The sequence below is a fragment of the Python bivittatus genome, unplaced genomic scaffold (assembly GCF_059951505.1).
Source record: "Python bivittatus isolate LINGU-HERP-01145 unplaced genomic scaffold, Pbiv_v1 ctg000020_np1212, whole genome shotgun sequence".
Taxonomy (NCBI): domain Eukaryota; kingdom Metazoa; phylum Chordata; class Lepidosauria; order Squamata; family Pythonidae; genus Python; species Python bivittatus.
This window is the reverse complement of record NW_028277030.1, coordinates 124,534,580-124,553,204: the sequence shown is the minus strand read 5'-3', so window position 1 is coordinate 124,553,204 and position 18,625 is coordinate 124,534,580. Positions and strand designations below refer to the sequence as shown.

Here is an 18,625-nt window from a genome sequence, read left to right as displayed (position 1 = left end):
AACCTGACATTGCTGACTGGCTCAGCGAATGCTTCTCTTCACCAACTAAATTCATTTAAGATGTACATCTTGGCATATTCCTGTTTTGAAATTTGCCTGCAGTGGATATTGCTCTGTCCATATGGATCATTGAGCAGAAAAGAACATATCTGACCTTCCATGCCCTTCACCAATCATGAGGAGAAAGTTGCAACTTATGCATCCTGGTAATGAGATGCTCAAAAAGAAATTTTCCATAGTTCACAGGAAAATATACCATTTGAACCATTTTGCTGAGCCAGCCTTTTTATATATGCTTAACATTTCAATTTGATGATACTTGATCAGTTGAGTCAAAATGGACAAGCTGGTTCCTAGGATGCACACTACTACCCACTGAGACCTTTGGGAGACACAAAGGCATTGCTGCAAATACTGTAAATATGATGTTTTCTTTTGTGGCATGCCAACTTCTGATTCATTTATTTTATGAAAATACTATTTTAAAAAATAAAAAAGTCAGGGGAGGACAGAAAACCTGAGGAGAGTCTAAGGGACATTAGTGTCCAAGGGCACATTCCTACTCTGCAGTAAATTAACGTATCATTAAATATCCAGAATTTGCCATGGAATAACACTTTAAAAATGTAAGGTAATTCTGACTTCAAATCTCCAAATATTTGTTTAGTAGGTGTTGATTTATTATTGTTGTTGTTGTTGTTGTTGTTGTTGTTGTTGTTGTTGTTGGTCTCACAGCCAGCCAGATTTTTAGGCAGGATTTGGAATTTTTGTCCACCTTTCGAGTCCTTCCCAAGGACCTGGGATAGGCAGGTGTTGTTCTTTGATGGTGTTAAAGGTATCGTCGCAGGATGTAAGTTGTTCCAAGCAAAGCTGCCTTTTGCAATTGACTGATGGTGATTTTGTAAATGCCGATAGTGTCCAAGTGGTGCTCCAGATATTTTGGAATTGCACCCAAGGCACCTATTACTACCTTTGCTTTCTTTTGCCACAGTCATTTACTTCTATTTGCAGGTCTTTGTGTTTTGTGATTTTCTCCTGTTCTTTCTGTTCTATTCTGCTGTCTCCAGGTATTGCAGTGTCCACTGTACAGACTTTTTTACCTTTCTTATCAAAAATTGTTAAGTCTGGAGTACTGTGTGGCAGGTGCTTGTCTGTTTGAATTCTAAAGTCCCAGAGTACTTTAGTTTCTTCATTTTCTATTACTTTGTCTGTTTTGCGGTCCCGCCAGTTCTTACTTGCAAGCAAGTGGTATTTCTTCCAGATATTCCAATGCACCATTGTTGCTATTTTGTCATGCTGTTGTTTGTAGTCAATCTGTGCAATTTTCTTGCAGCAGATAACTAGGTGGTCCACTGTTTCTTCAGCTTCTTTGCAGAGGCGGCATTTCCTGTCTGTTGTTGTCTTCTCAATTCGGGCTTTGTACGCATCTGTTCTTAAGGCTTGGTCTTGTACAGCCAGAATTAGCCCCTCTGTCTCTTTCTTCAACTTTCCTGCTCTTGGCCATTGCCAGGTCTTCTTGTTATCTGCTTTGCCTGCTAGTTCTTTTTTGTGTACTGGCCATGTAATACTTTGCCTTGCCATGTCTCTTTTCTATTCTTCATGTGGTCTTTCTTGTAGGCCAGTTTGGTCTCTTCCATATACAGTAAGCCTTCATGGTATACCAGCTTCAGTGCATCTTCTTCACTGTCCTTCAGATATTCTTCCAATGTCTTTTTTCTTCTTAAACTGGTGTACTTGCAACATTCCATGCCCACCTATAGTCCTTGGTTAAGTAGATGCATGGATCAAGGGCATGATTCATTGTCATGATTTTTCTGGTCTTCCTATCCAGGGCTTCTAGTGCAGCTTGAGTCCAGTCCACTATTCCAGCTGTATATCTAATGACTGGAATTGCCCAGGTGTTAATTGCCTTGATGGCATTTCCTCCACTGAGTTTGGACTTTAAGATCTTCTTCACTTTCATGATGTATTCACTACTAACCTTCTTCTTGACTTCAAGGTGCTTGATGTTGTCAGCTTGAAGGATGCCCAGGTATTTGTAGAGATCTTCTTCATCCAGCCTGTTGACATTATTTCCATAGGGCATCTTGATTCCTTCAGTTTTCACTATTTATCCCCTGTTGATGATAAGGGTGGCACATTTGTCCAGTCCAAACTCCACTGCAATAGCCTGGCTGTATATTTGGACAATGTTCAGCAGCGATTCTCTTTCAGATGGTGTTTTTCCATACAGCTTTAGATCGTCCATGTAAAGGAGGTGGGATAGCCTGGCAGATATTTTTGATGTTTGATAGCCATGTCCTGACTTGTTCAGTATTGTTGATAGAGGAATCAATGCAATGACAAACAGGTGATAGTGAGTCTCCTTGAAAGATTCCTCTCTTGATGTTAACCTCCCCCAGTCTATCACCATTGACCAGCAACTCTTCTTCTTCCATTGTGCCACTGATCTTTGCACAAAGCTTCTGATGTTTCTACTGACTCCTGTTATTTCTAGGCACTTGATTATCCAATCATATGGCAGGGAGTTGAATCCCTTCTTGTAATCAATCCAAGCTATATTCAAGTTAATCTTCCTTCTCTTGTAGTTTTCCAAAATCATCTTGTCCATTAGGAGCTGATCGTTTGTTCCTCTGCTGTTTCGGTGGTTTACCTTCTGCTCAGATGGAAATAGCTTGTTTTCAACTAGATGCTGTTGGACTGCATCAGCTACCACCCCAGTTAGCAATTTGAAAGTTGTTGGCAAGCAGGTAATTGGCCTGTAGTTGCCTGGCATTGCCCCTTTTGCTGGATCTTTCATTATCAGGTAGGTTTTGCCAGATGTTAACCAATCTTCAATTTCACCTCCTTCCAATATGTTATTAAACTGCTTGGCAATGAGTGGGTGCAAACCAGTCAGTTCATCTTCACCTGGGGCTGACCAATTCTTGATCTTCCTTGCCCTTTTTTCCACCATTTCTGCTGTTATTTCAAGTTCTTTCATTTCAGCTTCTTTTTTATTCTTTTCCACCTCCTTTATCCAAGCTGCATTCTTGTTGTATTTCTTTGGGTTGTCCCATAGCTCTACCCAGAACTGCACTTTTTCTTCTTTGTCAGGTGTTGACTGGTTCATTGCAATGTGTCCACTGATGGATTGTTAGAAATGTTTCTGATTCAACTGAAATTGGAGATTCTGCCTGTAGTGTGCAATTCCAGCTTCGTACCTGCTGATCTTTTTGGCTATGGCTGCTATTTGCTGCTTTATTATTTCCAGTGCTTCCTTGATCTTCCTTGTTTCTAGGTGATATTTCTTGATCAGGTCTTCTTTGGACTTCTTGTTCTTTAGCTTCTTTTCTTTCACCTGTTCTAGCTTGCTTACATCTGATCTTAGCATGCTGATCTTATTTTCCAACCTGATCTTCCATTTTGGTGGTGCACTGTTTGGCTTTTTTTCTTGTACCTTGATTTTGCATCCAATTATTCAGTTATAACTGCAGCCATGTTGTACATCAGTTGGTTTGTTTCTTGCAGTGAGCTGTTGCTTATATTTGTTATTACAGTATTGGTATATTTTAATACTTGTGCTAGCTGTTTCTTTGTAACCAGCTTCAATGCATGGCAACCTTATGCTGTTCTTTTTGTGCTGTTCTAGATGCTCAGTTATTGTTTGTATCAATTACTCTTGTTTTTTAGTTAGAGGGCTTTATTCTTTCTGAGGAAAAGGCAGAGGAGAGGGTGCCTGGCGTGGGAATGAAAACAATTCAATAGCTATGCTGGCTTCCTCTACTGCTGACTCCCCCTGGTTTGCCTCTACAGTCCAAGCTACTTCTAGCAAAGACTTTGATTTCTTTGCCCTGGATAGACTTTTGCACTTCCTCCAATTCTACTTCTGTGAATACTTTATTTTGTATTATAAATTGATGTTGATCTGCTAGCCTCTGTTCTGTTATTTCTGATTCTGGATGCTGTTCTATCCAGAAGTGGTGCATTCTTTTCAGAATCCTCTTCTTGTTGGACTTGATTTGTAATAGCAGATCATTATTTCTTTGTTTTCAGTCTTCGTATATTTGCAACAGGAAACAACGTTTCTTCCAGTAGCCTTGCAGCTTCTGGCCCTGGTTGCTCAGCCAACAGTCCCAAGTCCTGTAGCCCATTTGTCACCAGATGTCCAGGAACTATAACATCTAGGATGGTCCTTGTTGACCTGGGCAATGACCGATCTGGTATGGGTTTCTCTAAATTATGTCTCACCATATTGTTTATGGGAGAGACACTCTTTATCTGGCTCGTCTGATGAGATCTGTCCAGTATGGTTGAATCTCTGGCATAACTCTCATCCCCCTTGGAGCACACAAGCCCCACAGCCACCTCAAGGTGGTGCCTCACTGGGGGATATTATTATTATTACTATTAGCAAGCATTAGGTTAAGTCAGCAGATGGATTTCTCCCCATGTCCCTTTCAACATTATCATGGCATATTAGAGCTGGGAAAGGTGGTGTACTTAGCTTGATTCCTCATCTGCCACAGAGTAAAGCAAACTCTGCTAGAGGGGAATCTTAATATGTATAAACAAAGGCACTCAGCTATTCTGTCCCCAAAGCTGCATTTCATTCATAACATTGTGACACCATGCTATTCCTACAAGGGAAATAAATCCCTGGCATGCAAGTTGCAAATGAGTATTTTATTTTAACTCAGTCTCACTCCAAAAACAGGGCAAAAGGCCAGCATTTTTGGCTGTGCATAAGTTGCCACTGGGAAGAAATACGAACATTGTACTCCAGCATTCATATGTCCTTTACAGCAACAGGAAACAATACAAGCCATGTCTTGATTCTTAGGAAGACTGGATGGTTTCATTTATGTGCCAATGAAGAACAACTTTAAGACCCATGTTCTTAACCAAGGAGATTATAGAGCAAAATGGGCGTATCAAGCCTCAAACTCATTTCATCCCTTAAAACTCCTGAACCGCTCCACAAAACAGGCCCTTGCCCAGCCCACTTTTGGAGCTTGGCCCTTGATATGCTGTGTGAAGACTGATGTAGCCATCTAACTACTGGAAATTAGATATGCCTATTGTAGCTCTATAAATATTAATTACATATTTTTGTAGAGGAGCAACCATACAAAGAAACAAACCTAGTAATTGAGCTGAAAATGACACTTTATTTCAGGGTCTTGTTCATAGTACAAAAAAATCAGAAGGAATCTGGTAGCACTTTTTCCAGCTAACACATTTTTATTTAACAGCATAAGTTTTTGTGAGCTATAGCTCATGTCCTCAGATGCACAGTATTGGGATGAGGCCCATGAGGTGGGCCCCTTCATGGATCACTGCCTTGTCATGGCAAAGGGGCTTGTGTAACTCAGTGAAGCCATGAGCTATACCGTGCAGGGCCACCCAAGACGGACAGGTCATGACAGAGAGTTCTGACAAAATGTGGTCCACTGGAGAAGGAAATGGCAACCCACTCCAGTATCCTTGCCAAGAAAACCCCATGGACAATGTCAAAAGGCTAAAAGATATGACGCCGGAAGATGAGCCCCTCAGGTCGGAAGGTGTCCAATATGCTACTGGGGAAGAGCAGAGGGCAATTCCAAGTAACTCCAGAAAGAGTGAAGCGGCTGGGCCAAAGCCGAAAGGACGTTCAGCTGTGGATGTATCTGGAAGCGAAAAGAAGGTCCGATGCTGTAAAGAACAATATTGTATAGGTACCTGGAATGTAAGATCTATGAACCAAGGCAAGCTGGGTGTGGTCAAACATGAGATGACAAGATTGAACATCGACATCTTGGGAATCAGCGAACTGAAATGGAATGGGTGAATTTAATTCAGGTGACCATTATATCTACTACTGTGGGCAAGAAACCCTTAGAAGAAATGGAGTTGCACTCATAGTCAATAAGAGAGTGGGAAAGGCAGTAATGGGGTACAACCTCAAAAACGACAGAATGATCTCAGTGCGTATCCAAGGCAAACCATTCAATATCACAGTCATCCAAGTCTATGCCCCAACCACTGATGCTGAAGAAGCTGAAGTTGACCGCTTCTATGAAGACCTACAACACCTTCTAGAACTAGCACCAAAAAAAGATGTCCTTTTCATCATCGGGGATTGGAATGCTAAAGTAGGAAGTCAAGGAGTAATCAGAATAACAGGCAAGCTTGGCCTTGGAGTACAAAATGAAGCAGGGCAAAGGCTAATAAAGTTCTTTCAAGAGAACAAGCTAGTCATAGCAAACACTCTTTTCCAACAACACAAGAGACGACTCTACACATGGACATCACCAGATGGTCAATACCGAAACCAGATTGATTATATACTTTGCAGCCAAAGATGGAGAAGCTCTATACAGACAGCAAAAACAAGACCAGGAGCTGACTGTGGCTCAGATCATGAGCTTCTTACTGCAAAATTTAGGCTTAAATTGAAGAATGTAGGGAAAACCACTAGACCACTCAGGTATGACTTAGATCATATTCCTTGTGAGTACACAGTGAAGGTGATGAATAGATTTAGAGGATTAAATTTGGTAGACAGAGTGCCTGAAGAACTATGGACGGAGGTCCGTAACATTGTACAGGAGGCAGCAACTAAAACCATCCCAAAGAAAAAGAAATGCAAGAAAGCAAAATGGCTGTCTGATGAGGCTTTACAAATAGCTGTGGAAAGAAGGAATGCGAAAAGCAAGGGTGAAAGGGAAAGATATAAGCAACTGAATGCAGATTTCCAGAGAATAGCAAGGAGAGATAAGAAGACCTTCTTAAATGAACAATGCAAAGAAATCGAGGAAAACAAAAGAATGGGGAAGACTAGAGATCTCTTCAAGAAAATTGGAGATATCAAAGGAACGTTTAGTGCAAAGATGGGCATGATAAAGGACAAAAAAGGCAGGGACCTAACAGAAGCAGAAGAGATTAAGAAGAGGTGGCAAGAATACACAGAAGAACTATACAAGAAAGATCTTAATGTCCCTGATGTCCATGCTGGTGTGGTCACTGACCTTGAGCCAGACATCCTAGACAGTGAAGTCAAGTGGGCCGTAGGAAGCATTGCTAACAACAAAGCTAGTGGAGATGATAGTATTCCAGCTGAGTTATTTAAAATACTAAAAGACGATGCTGTTAAAGTGCTGCACTCAATATGCCAGCAAGTTTGGAAAACGCAACAGTGGCCACAGGATTGGAAAAGGTCAGTTTACGTTCCAATTCCAAAGAATGCTCAAACTATCGCACAATTGCACTCATTTCACATGCTAGAAGGTTATGCTCAAAATCCTACAAGCTAGGCTTCAGCAGTACGTGAACCGAGAACTATCGGATGTACAAGCTGGGTTTCGAAGAGGCAGAGGAACTAGAGATCAAATTGCCAACATTCACTGGATCATGGAGAAAGCACAAGAGTTCCAGAAAAACATCTACTTCTGCTTCATTGCCTATGCAAAAGCCTTTGATTGTGTGGATCACAACAAACTGTGGCAAATTCTTAAAGAGATGGGGGTACCAGACCACCTTACCTGTCTCCTGAGAAATCTGTATGCGGGCCAAGAAGCAACAGTTAGAACCGGTCATGGAACAACCGATTGGTTCAAAATAGGGAAAGGAGTACGATAAGGCTGTATACTGTCACCCTGCTTATTTAACCTATATGCAGAGTACATCATGAGAAATGCCAGGCTGGAAGAATCACAAGCAGATTAATTAAGATTGCAGGGAGAAACATCAACAACCTCAGATATGCAGATGATACCACCCTAATGGCAGAAAGTGAAGAAGAACTAAAGAGCCTCTTGATAAGGTGAAAGAGGAGAGTGCAAAAGCTGGCTTGAAACTCAACTTTAAAAAAACTAAGATCATGGCATCTGGACCCATCAATTCCTGGAAAATAGAAGGGGTAGAAATGGAAGCAGTAACAGACTTCATTTATTTGGGCTCCAAGATCACCACAGATGGAGACTGCAGCCATGAAATTAAAAGACGCTTGCTCCTTGGGAGGAAAGCTATGGCAAACCTAGATAGCATATTAAAAAGCAGAGACGTCACCTTGCCGACAAAGATCCGCATAGTCAAAGCTATGGTTTTTCCAGTAGTAATATATGGCTGTGAGAGCTGGACCATAAAGAAGGCTGAGCACCAAAGAATTGATGCCTTTGAACTGTGGTGCTGGAGAAGACTCTTAAGAGTCCCCTGGACTGCTAGGAGGTCAAACCAGTCAATCTTAAAGGAAATCAACCCTGACTGCTCATTGGAAAGATTGATAATGAAGCTCAAGCTCAGATACTTTGGTCACCTAATGCAAAGAGAGGACTCTTTGGAAAAGACCCTGATGCTGAGAAAGATTGAAGGCAAAAGAAGAAGGGGACGGCAGGGGATGAGATGGTTAGATAGCATCACTGAAGCAATGAGCATGAAACTGAGCAAACTGAGGGAGGCAGTGAAGGACAGGAAGGCCTGGCGCAATATGGTTCATGGGGTCACGAAGAGTTGGACACGACTTAACGACTGAACAACAACATGGGGTGGGGGGCAGAGGTAAGGAAGATAGGTTGGTTATGCAGATATAGGTTATGTGTGAGACACATTACAAGTATTTATTAACTGCAATGTGTTAAAACCCCATTGTGTTTGTTGAGACCTTTTGAGATAGCCTGAAACCTTCTGATACAAAGTTTAGCATTCTCTTGCTCAATGATGCTGTTAAAGTCTTGTTCTTCCAAAATAGTCATTTTGAGATCTGAAATAGAGTGCCTTGGGACGTTGAAATGCTCTGATATTTGCCCTTGTTCTAAGTCCTGATGTCAAACTTGTGTCCATTAATTTGTTGGCACAAAGTTTGTCCATTAGTCCTATGTAGAATGCAGAGGGGCATTGCTGGCATATATCACATTAGAGGAAGAGCACATGAAGGCACCTCTAATCCTGTTTGTTTGCTTGTTGGGGCCGTGATGTTGATTTTGGTGAAGATGTGCAAAATAGACATCTGGGTTTGTTGCAGGAACTCATTCGCATGTTAGCGCCATATTTCTGTTGTTTTTTGTTATTTATGAGACCCTGCTTCAGGTTGGGTGATTTTTTATATGCATGTTTGGGCCTGCTACCCAATATCTGAAACATGCAGTATCATTGTCCAGTTTGAGCTCTTTTGCGCCTTCAAATCAGTTTTGACTCCTGGCAACTGCGTGGACAAGTCCCTACAGTTTTTTGGTAACATTTTCAGAAGCAGTTTGCCAGTTCCTTCTTTCTTGGGCTGAGAGAAAGGAACTGGCCCAAAGTTAACCAGCTGGGTACGTGCCTAAGGCAGGACTAGAACTCATAATTTCTGGTTTTTAGCCTGATGGTTTCTAGTTTATTAATAATGTAAGTGGCTTGATCTGTGAGCTATAAGTGACAACCAGTGATGTTCTGTCATTCTATTTCTGTAGTCTTTCTTTTAACAGGTCCTCCCTAGGAATCAATCTGGCTCTATTAATTTGTCTACTGATGGACTTGGGTGAGTAATTCAGTGGATCATAACAAATGCAGTTGTAGTGGAGAGCCTGTCTATACATAATAGAGTTGGCAATGTGTTCTGGGCAGAAGCTGGAAGCATGTAGGTATGTATGGTGCACTGAAGCTTTCCTGTATAATATGGTGTCTATGTGTCCATTATGCGGTTTTACCATGACATCAAGGAAGTAGAATTGTTCTCTAGATAGATTGAGGGTAAAGTTAATGGTGGGGTACAAATTGTTGAAATAATGATAGGATTTGATGAGAGATTGATTTCCATGGGTCCAGATTATGACAATGTCATCAATGAATCTCAAATAAAGGATGGGGTTTCAAGAGGAAGAGTTGAAAGCATTCTAGGTCAGCCATGAAGTTGTTGGCATATTGTGGAGCCATGCATGTACCTGTGACTATGCCATTGATTTGCTGGTACATATTATTGCCAAAGGTGAAGTTATTATCAGTAAGTACAATGTCACACAGACTGGTGGCAAGGCATGCTGTTTGGGCATCAGTGATGATGCTTTGGTGGCTTGAAGTCTATGTTTGTGAGGGCTATTATTTATTATATCTGTAATAGCTGCCTTACTCCAAAAGACTCTGGACAGCTTACAACATCCAGAATTCAATTTAAAACAATTAAAAACATAACTACATAGCATAAAAGCCCAGACAAAAACAGCCATAACAGTAAAAAGAAAAAAAACTGCACACACCACAGAGGCTTCATTAATACATTAACTCCAGACCTGGGAACAGAGCCAGGTCTTAAGAGCCTTCCAGAACTCTAAGAGAGTAGATGCCATCCTTATCTCTGGGGTGATGCTATTCCAGGGGACAGGGGGCTGCAACAGAGGGGCATGCTTCCTTGGTCCCACAAGATGACAATGGGGATTTGGAGTACACCCACTTTGCCTGAATATACCTGGCAGGCAGAAATGATTGGAGAAAGGTGGTCCTGCAGATAACCAGGCCCTATGCCAGGATGTTGGTGTACAGTGCCTCAACATTCATGCTGGCTAAATTGGTGTTGTTAGGGAGATTGCCCATGGTGTTCAGTCCTTTTAGGAAGTCTGTGGTGTCCCTTATGTACATAGCTGGGAATTCTGGTAGCACAAGGTCTGAGTACAGAGTACAGAGTTCATGAAACCATGAAACTAGATTCTGATAGTTCTAGTGCTTGAGATTGTTGGATTGTCTGGGTTGCCTGGTTTGTGTATTTTGGGAAGTAGATAAAAGATGCTTAGTAGGGGTTCCTGGGCTGTCTTCATGTAGATATGGTCTTGTATGTTCTTAGGATATTCTTCCATCACATTGCATAGTTCTCTCTGATATACAGCTGTGAGATCTGAAAAGTTGGTAGAACACAGTGTTAGAAAGTTGCTTCACAGCTTCCTTGACATATTCCACCTTTTTCGCAATGATAATTGCCCCTCCTTGTTTGATTATGTCATCACTGTTACTGTATTTTTGAGGCCTTGGATGGCATTGACTACACCAGAAGGCATCTGAATGATTTACATAGGGAACAGAAAAGAATAATTCCCTAAAAATTAAGGGAAACTTAATTAAGTGATATCAGATTTTCAGAATCCCACTCTGCCATGTTAATCCAGCCATCATGCATAAGAATTAGGTAATTTTGATTAGATTTGATTAGGGGATGGTGTTGCTGATTAGCTCAGAGGAAACACACATGTAGTGTGTCTCTTTTGGTGAACTGCTATTGGGCATTACTAAATTATTTGTGGAATAATTTGTTGTTGTTTAGTCGTTAAGTCGTGTCCGACTCTTCGTGACCCCATGAACCATATTGCGCCAGGCCTTCCTGTCCTTCACTGCCTCCCTCAGTTTGCTCAGTTTCATGCTCATTGCTTCAGTGATGCTATCTAACCATCTCATCCTCTGCCGTCCTCTTCTCCTTGTGCCTTCAATCTTTCCCAGCATCAGGGTCTTTTCCAAAGAGTCCTCTCTTCGCATTAGGTGACCAAAGTATCTGAACTTGAGCTTCATTATCAATCCTTCCAATGAACAGTCAGGGTTGATTTCCTTTAAGATTGACTGGTTTGACCTCCTAGCAGTCCAGGGGACTCTTAAGAGTCTTCTCCAGCACCACAGTTCAAAGGCATCAATTCTTCGGCGCTCAGCCTTCTTTATGGTCCAGCTCTCACAGCCATACGTTACTACTGGAAAAACCATAGCTTTGACTATGCGGATCTTTGTCGGCAAGGTGACGTCTCTGCTTTTTAATATGCTATCTAGGCTTGCCATAGCTTTCCTCCCAAGGAGCAAGCGTCTTTTAATTTCATGGCTGCAGTCTCCGTCTGCGGTGATCTTGGAGCCCAAATAAATGAAGTCTGTTACTGCTTCCATTTCTACCCCTTCTATTTGCCAGGAATTGATGGGGCCAGATGCCATGATCTTAGTTTTTTTAATGTTGAGTTTCAAGCCAGCTTTTGCACTCTCCTCTTTCACCCTCATCAAGAGGCTCTTTAGTTCTTCTTCACTTTCTGCCATGAGGGTGGTATCGTCCGCATATCTGAGGTTGTTGATGATTCTCCCTGCAATCTTAATTCCGGCTTGTGATTCTTCCAGCCTGGCATTTCTCATGATGTACTCTGCATATAGGTTAAATAAGCAGGGTGACAGTATACAGCCTTGTCGTACACCTTTCCCTATTTTGAACCAATCGGTTGTTCCATGACCGGTTCTAACTGTTGCTTCTTGGCCCGCATACAGATTTCTCAGGAGACAGGTAAGGTGGTCTGGTACCCCCATCTCTTTAAGAATTTGCCACAGTTTGTTGTGATCCACACAATCAAAGGCTTTTGCATAGGCAATGAAGCAGAAGTAGATGTTTTTCTGGAACTCTTGTGCTTTCTCCATGATCCAGCGAATGTTGGCAATTTGATCTCTAGTTCCTCTGCCTCTTCGAAACCCAGCTTGTACATCCGGTAGTTCTCGGTTCATGTATTGCTGAAGCCTAGCTTGTAGGATTTTGAGCATAACCTTGCTAGCATGTGAAATGAGTGCAATTGTGCAATAGTTTGAGCATTCTTTGGAATTGCCCTTCTTTGGAATTGGAACATAAACTGACCTTTTCCAATCCCGTGGCCACTGTTGCGTTTTCCAAACTTGCTGGCATATTGAGTGCAGCACTTTAACACCATCATCTTTTAGTATTTTAAATAACTCAGCTGGAATCCTGTCATCTCCACTAGCTTTGTTGTTAGCAATGCTTCCTAAGGCCCACTTGACTTCACTCTCTAGGATGTCTGGCTCAAGGTCAGTGATCACACCAGGGTGGACATCAGGGACATTAAGATCTTTCTTGTATAGTTCTTCTGTGTATTCTTGCCACCTCTTCTTAATCTCTTCTGCTCCTGTTAGGTCCCTGCCTTTTTTGTCCTTTATCATGCCCATCTTTGCACTAAACATTCCTTTGATATCTCCAATTTTCTTGAAGAGATCTCTAGTCTTCCCCATTCTATTGTTTTCCTCGATTTCTTTGCATTGTTCATTTAAGAAGGTCTTCTTATCTCTCCTTGCTATTCTCTGGAAATCTGCATTCAGTTGCTTATATCTTTCCCTTTCACCCTTGCTTTTCGCATTCCTTCTTTCCACAGCTATTTGTAAAGCCTCATCAGACAGCCATTTTGCTTTCTTGCATTTCTTTTTCTTTGGGATGGTTTTAGTTGCTGCCTCCTGTACAATGTTACGGACCTCCGTCCATAGTTCTTCAGGCACTCTGTCTACCAAATCTAACCCTCTAAATCTATTCATCACCTTCACTGTGTACTCACAAGGAATATGATCTAAGTCATACCTGAGTGGTCTAGTGGTTTTCCCTACATTCTTCAATTTAAGCCTAAATTTTGCAGTAAGAAGCTCATGATCTGAGCCACAGTCAGCTCCTGGTCTTGTTTTTGCTGTCTGTATAGAGCTTCTCCATCTTTGGCTGCAAAGTATATAATCAATCTGGTTTCGGTATTGACCATCTGGTGATGTCCATGTGTAGAGTCGTCTCTTGTGTTGTTGGAAAAGAGTGTTTGCTATGACTAGCTTGTTCTCTTGACAGAACTCGATTAGCCTTTGCCCAGCTTCATTTTGTACTCCAAGGCCAAACTTGCCTGTTATTCCGATTACTCCTTGACTTCCTACTTTAGCATTCCAATCCCCGATGATGAAAAGGACATCTTTTTTTGGTGCTAGTTCTAGAAGGTGTTGTAGGTCTTCATAGAAGCGGTCAACTTCAGCTTCTTCAGCATCAGTGGTTGGGGCATAGACTTGGATGACTGTGATGTTGAATGGTTTGCCTTGGATATGCACTGAGATCATTCTGTCGTTTTTGAGGTTGTATCCCATTACTGCCTTTCCCACTCTCTTGTTGACTATGAGTGCAACTCCATTTCTTCTAAGAGTTTCTTGCCCACAGTAGTAGATATAATGGTCACCCGAATTAAATTCACCCATTCCCGTCCATTTCAGTTCGCTGATTCCCAAGATGTCGATGTTCAATCTTGTCATCTCATGTTTGACCACATCCAGCTTGCCTTGGTTCATAGTTCTTACATTCCAGGTACCTATACAATATTGTTCTTTACAGCATCGGACCTTCTTTTCGCTTCCAGATACATCCACAGCTGAACGTCCTTTCGGCTTTGGCCCAGCCGCTTCACTCTTTCTGGAGCTACTTGGAATTGCCCTCCGCTCTTCCCCAGTAGCATATTGGACACCTTCCGACCTGAGGGGCTCATCTTCCGGTGTCATATCTTTTAGCCTTTTAACATTGTCCATGGGGTTTTCTTGGCAAGGATACTGGAGTGGGTTGCCATTTCCTTCTCCAGTGGACCACATTTTGTCAGAACTCTCTGTCATGACCTGTCCGTCTTGGGTGGCCCTGCACGGTATAGCTCATGGCTTCACTGAGTTACGCAAGCCCCTTCACCACGACAAGGCAGTGATCCATGAAGGGGGTGGAATAATTTACTTGAACCCAATTAGTACTGCCAACATGTCATGAAGGAGAAGCTGATGAGACTTGGCTGTCGAGTAAACAGATCAGCCACAGAAAAGTTCAGCTACCACAGCTAAGAAGGAACCTAGAAGTAAGTTCTATCTGTTATCCCCAAATGCAAATCTGCATTTCGTTCTACATCAAAAGATACATCCAGTCACATCAGTAGGGCTCAGGGGACTATCACAATTTGGTTGTATATTGTCACCCACTTCCTGAATATATAGATTTCCCTCACTGGATTGGGACCATCTAATCTTATTTGGCTCTGTGCTGAACCTGAGAGGCATTATGTTCTAGGTCTACCAGGAAAGATTAAAAAGACAAAAATATTCAGGTTTAACTCCTCATATTTGCATCCTTTCTCTCTTGTTTAATACCAATGCCTCCAAGTTGCTCAGTAAACATTACGAAGATCTGTTCTATATTCTTATGACATATCTGCTTCCCCACACCTCCTATTTTTTTTTTCTCTTTCTCTATTTTTAATGAATCCCAAGGTAACTGTTTCAGCATAAACAAGAATCTGGGCAGTCAGAAATCCAAGAGGGGAAAAAAAACTATGTTTTGGGGCTTGGAAAGCATGTTCATCTGCCTCTGAGAAAATGTTGTTGCAGTATCTCTCTCCTGAGCAAATGTCTGACTCCCCTCTTTCTATTTTTTTCCGGAATAATCCCACCACTACCACCCCCCGCCACGCCATTTTAATAATTTATTGAAAGAATATGGTGGAAGAAAAGGTTAGAATAGTGATTCAAAGACCCAGGCCTGGGCACTACATTTTCTAGCTGCAGAGCTGGGGGTGTGGGGGAATTACTATACGTGCCTCCAGCCTTTGCATTAATAACCTCTGCTGTCTTTGTCCAGAGTATCATAACCCTCTTAGTTTGCTCCCTTCATCAATCTTTCCTTTAGAAGTACACCTGCTAGCATAGTAAGAATAAGTGGTGGTAAGAATGCTACTCGTCTTCCCTCCTAAGTCCCCCTGTTTTGCCTGTTGCTTAGTTGCGTCTGTAAAATCAAGAGAAAAGGTTTTAAGAAGAGGACGTGTCCACAACGCTGTTCTTACATAGCTAAAAGAGCTCTCAGAAGCTGCAGTAGCTGCCCTACAACAAAAGGAAATCTTTACCCTTGGGTGAACTCTTTAGCTTCATAAATATAGCAGTATCTCTAACTTGTTCCTGGCCAGCATTATACAAACTGACACAATGGATGGAGAGGACAGGGAGGTGGAGAGATATAGAGTACAAAATCTTGCTCTTGAAGAGCCACTGGATTCACATACGGAAAAGAACTCATTCTCTCTTGAGAAAAAACATTCTTTTCTCTTTTTCTGAGTCTTAACAAAAGTGAAAAAAGCAGAAAGTGGGTCAATGTCTCTAGAAATTTCATGTCAAGTTAATAGAACTATTCAGTGGTAAAGGAAATAAAAAATAAGAGAATGGATGAAAAATACAGGGATGGAAGCTTATGCAGAGAGCTATTTACACAGTTTTCTTTTAGCTACTAAGATAAATGTTCAAACCGATACTTGCAAACTCATCAGCAAGTACTAGTGTTTGGGTATATTTAATAGGGAGATAGCATTTATAATGGTGAAAATGGTTTCTTTTACATATAAGACTTATACCTACAGTAGTTTAATAATGGAACATAAAAAAACACTCACAAAGCACCTTTCTCCAACTTAAAAATTCTATTAAAAACCTGTTGAAAAGCAAGCTGTTAATAAAGATTGAAGTGACACAGTTTCCTTTCCTGGGCTGGTAAGCCTGTAGGCATAACTTATTAACAAAGTTAGCCTATTCTGGGAATGACAATTAGGAGCTGCGTTTACAATAAAAACGTCTGAGAAATATTTGTGCTGTAACTATGCAGATTTAGTACACTACGATATCAAAAAATAGTCTGTATTTTATGCAGTAGTACAACATGATCCTAGATCAGGGTTCTCCAAAGTGGTCAATATTGACCCCCAAGGGTCAATGGGACTATCAAGGGGTCAGTGTTGTTATTATTATTACTATTATTCATAATATTATTAAAGTAGTATTTATTAATTTATTTTCATATAATAAATGTTTGGGGGGTTGATGAACAATCTGAAACTTCATGAAGGGTTCAATGAACTGAAGAGTTTGGGGACCCTTGTCCTAGATACATTCACACAGTGAAGAAGACAGACTTACTTACAAGGCAAGACTGATTGAGTCTGCTTGAGACTGATTGAGACAAGTATGAGAAAGAAAACAGAACTTTGTTTTTCTTGCTGTTTTAAAGGGGGTAGAGAAATGAAGGGGAAATGAAAAGGAGACTGAAAGAGCTGAAGAATTGCAGCCTTCTGGAGATAGACACTAATGGACTATACTACAGATCAAACAAATAGGAAGGAAGAATAAAGATAAAAAGGTATGAACTTAAAGGGAGACCATGCAAGAGAGATCCCAAAAGAGCAGCACAATAAATTTAAGTTTCTCTCTCTCGTCTTCCAAGGAAACCTGCCTAAACAATTCTAGCAGATGAATGAGAGAAAAATGTCAGAGTAGTACTTCCCTATGCACTCTGATACACAGAGTTTGTACATCTGATAACACTTTGCAGGCTGATCATGTCAATATCCGAGAGCCTATCATACCACTCCCTCCACCATCATCCACCGTCCAGCTTTGTCCATGTGAGGAAGGAAAACTGCAGCAGCATTTGAAATTCTGCAAAGCCAGAAAGTCCACTCAGTCTCTGAATAGCTCTGAAAACCCTCACGCCTGATTCAATTTGATGCCTTGAATCAATTCAAAGATTTGATTCAAAGGGTTGTTTGATCAGACTCCTTTCAGGCAAATCGCTCGTTTAATGCTTCACAAAGCCTAGTTATTATTGGACCTGTGCTGTTGATTCCACTGCCATACAGTAGTCATACTGACATGTACAAAAACTGCAACACATGTTCTTAAAATACCTTGCTGTTATGCGGTTTGACATTTAATATTATCAGAAATGGCACTTTAAACCTTGCTGAGGAACTTCATATTCCATCTCCTTATAGTTTGCCTTCCCTTTGCTTTTCTTAAAATCATATCTTCCTAATTCCTTTAAAAATCAGCTACTGAAGAAAATGGCTTGTTTGCTGAGATTTGATCAGAAGACAAGAAGTGTTGAAACTGTACTGTTTGTTCCACTATTCATGTAAAAAGTTACATGCTATTAAACTCTTTCACTGTTTCGATAGCAATTCCCATTTCCCCAGGGAATGATTAAGTGTGTAGTAATTTTCAGGGATGGAAAAGAGTAGAGTTGTCTGTGACCACTACAAGTAGAATGTCATTCAAATGTGAACACTGGAGAGGGGGGAGGGGAGAATTCAAAGTAGCCATTGGCTACTTGTAGCCTTTGCAGTGTCAAATAACTGGTTATATAATCACCATATTTAATTTCTTAAATGAAGAGACAATTTATTTAACAAGTGTTTAGTTCAGCCAAAAAGACCTAAGCACCCATATACATGCACAGCACCAGGATATTGTACTGCCGTGAAAAATGCTCAATACAAATCGCTGCACAGATAATTAGATTTGTTAGCAACATTGCAACATGAGTGGGCAAATGAATAGTTCTGAAATTCAAGGCCAATTCAAATGTTTGGATTGCTACATGAATGGTGACAGGAAAAAAAATATTTCTATGGAATTGCAAAAAGTAGGTTGGCAGTTGTACATTTCATATGCCCTTGGTGGGAAAATCCTTCTAACCTAATGAATTGTCCAAGGACTCAGAAAAAGAAGGGGAAGGGGAAGGGGAAGGGGAAGGGGAAGGGGAAGGGGAAGGGGAAGGGGAAGGGGAAGGGAAGAAGAAGAAGAAGAAGAAGAAGAAGAAGAAGAAGAAGAAGAAGAAGAAGAAGAAGAAGAAGAAGAAGAAGAAGAAGAAGAAGAAGAAGAAGAAGAGGAGGAGGAGGAGGAGGAGGAGGAGGAGGAGGAGGAGGAGGAGGAGGAGGAGGAGGAGGAGGAGGAGTGGGAGGAAGGGAAGGGGGGAAGGGAAGGGGGAAGGGGGAAGGGGGAAGACATATTCTAGGAAAAACTGTAATTATCTTTCTTCCTCAGTCCCTTCCTTCTCCTTCCCCTTTTTGGAAGCCCTCCCAGG

General features: G+C 41.3%; 1 pseudogene; it reads right to left on the bottom strand.

The window, feature by feature from the left end:
- Positions 1-829: 829 nt before the first annotated feature.
- On the bottom strand, positions 830-1,581 carry LOC148217175 (uncharacterized; annotated as a pseudogene).
- Between the last annotated feature and the right edge of the window lie 17,044 nt (positions 1,582-18,625).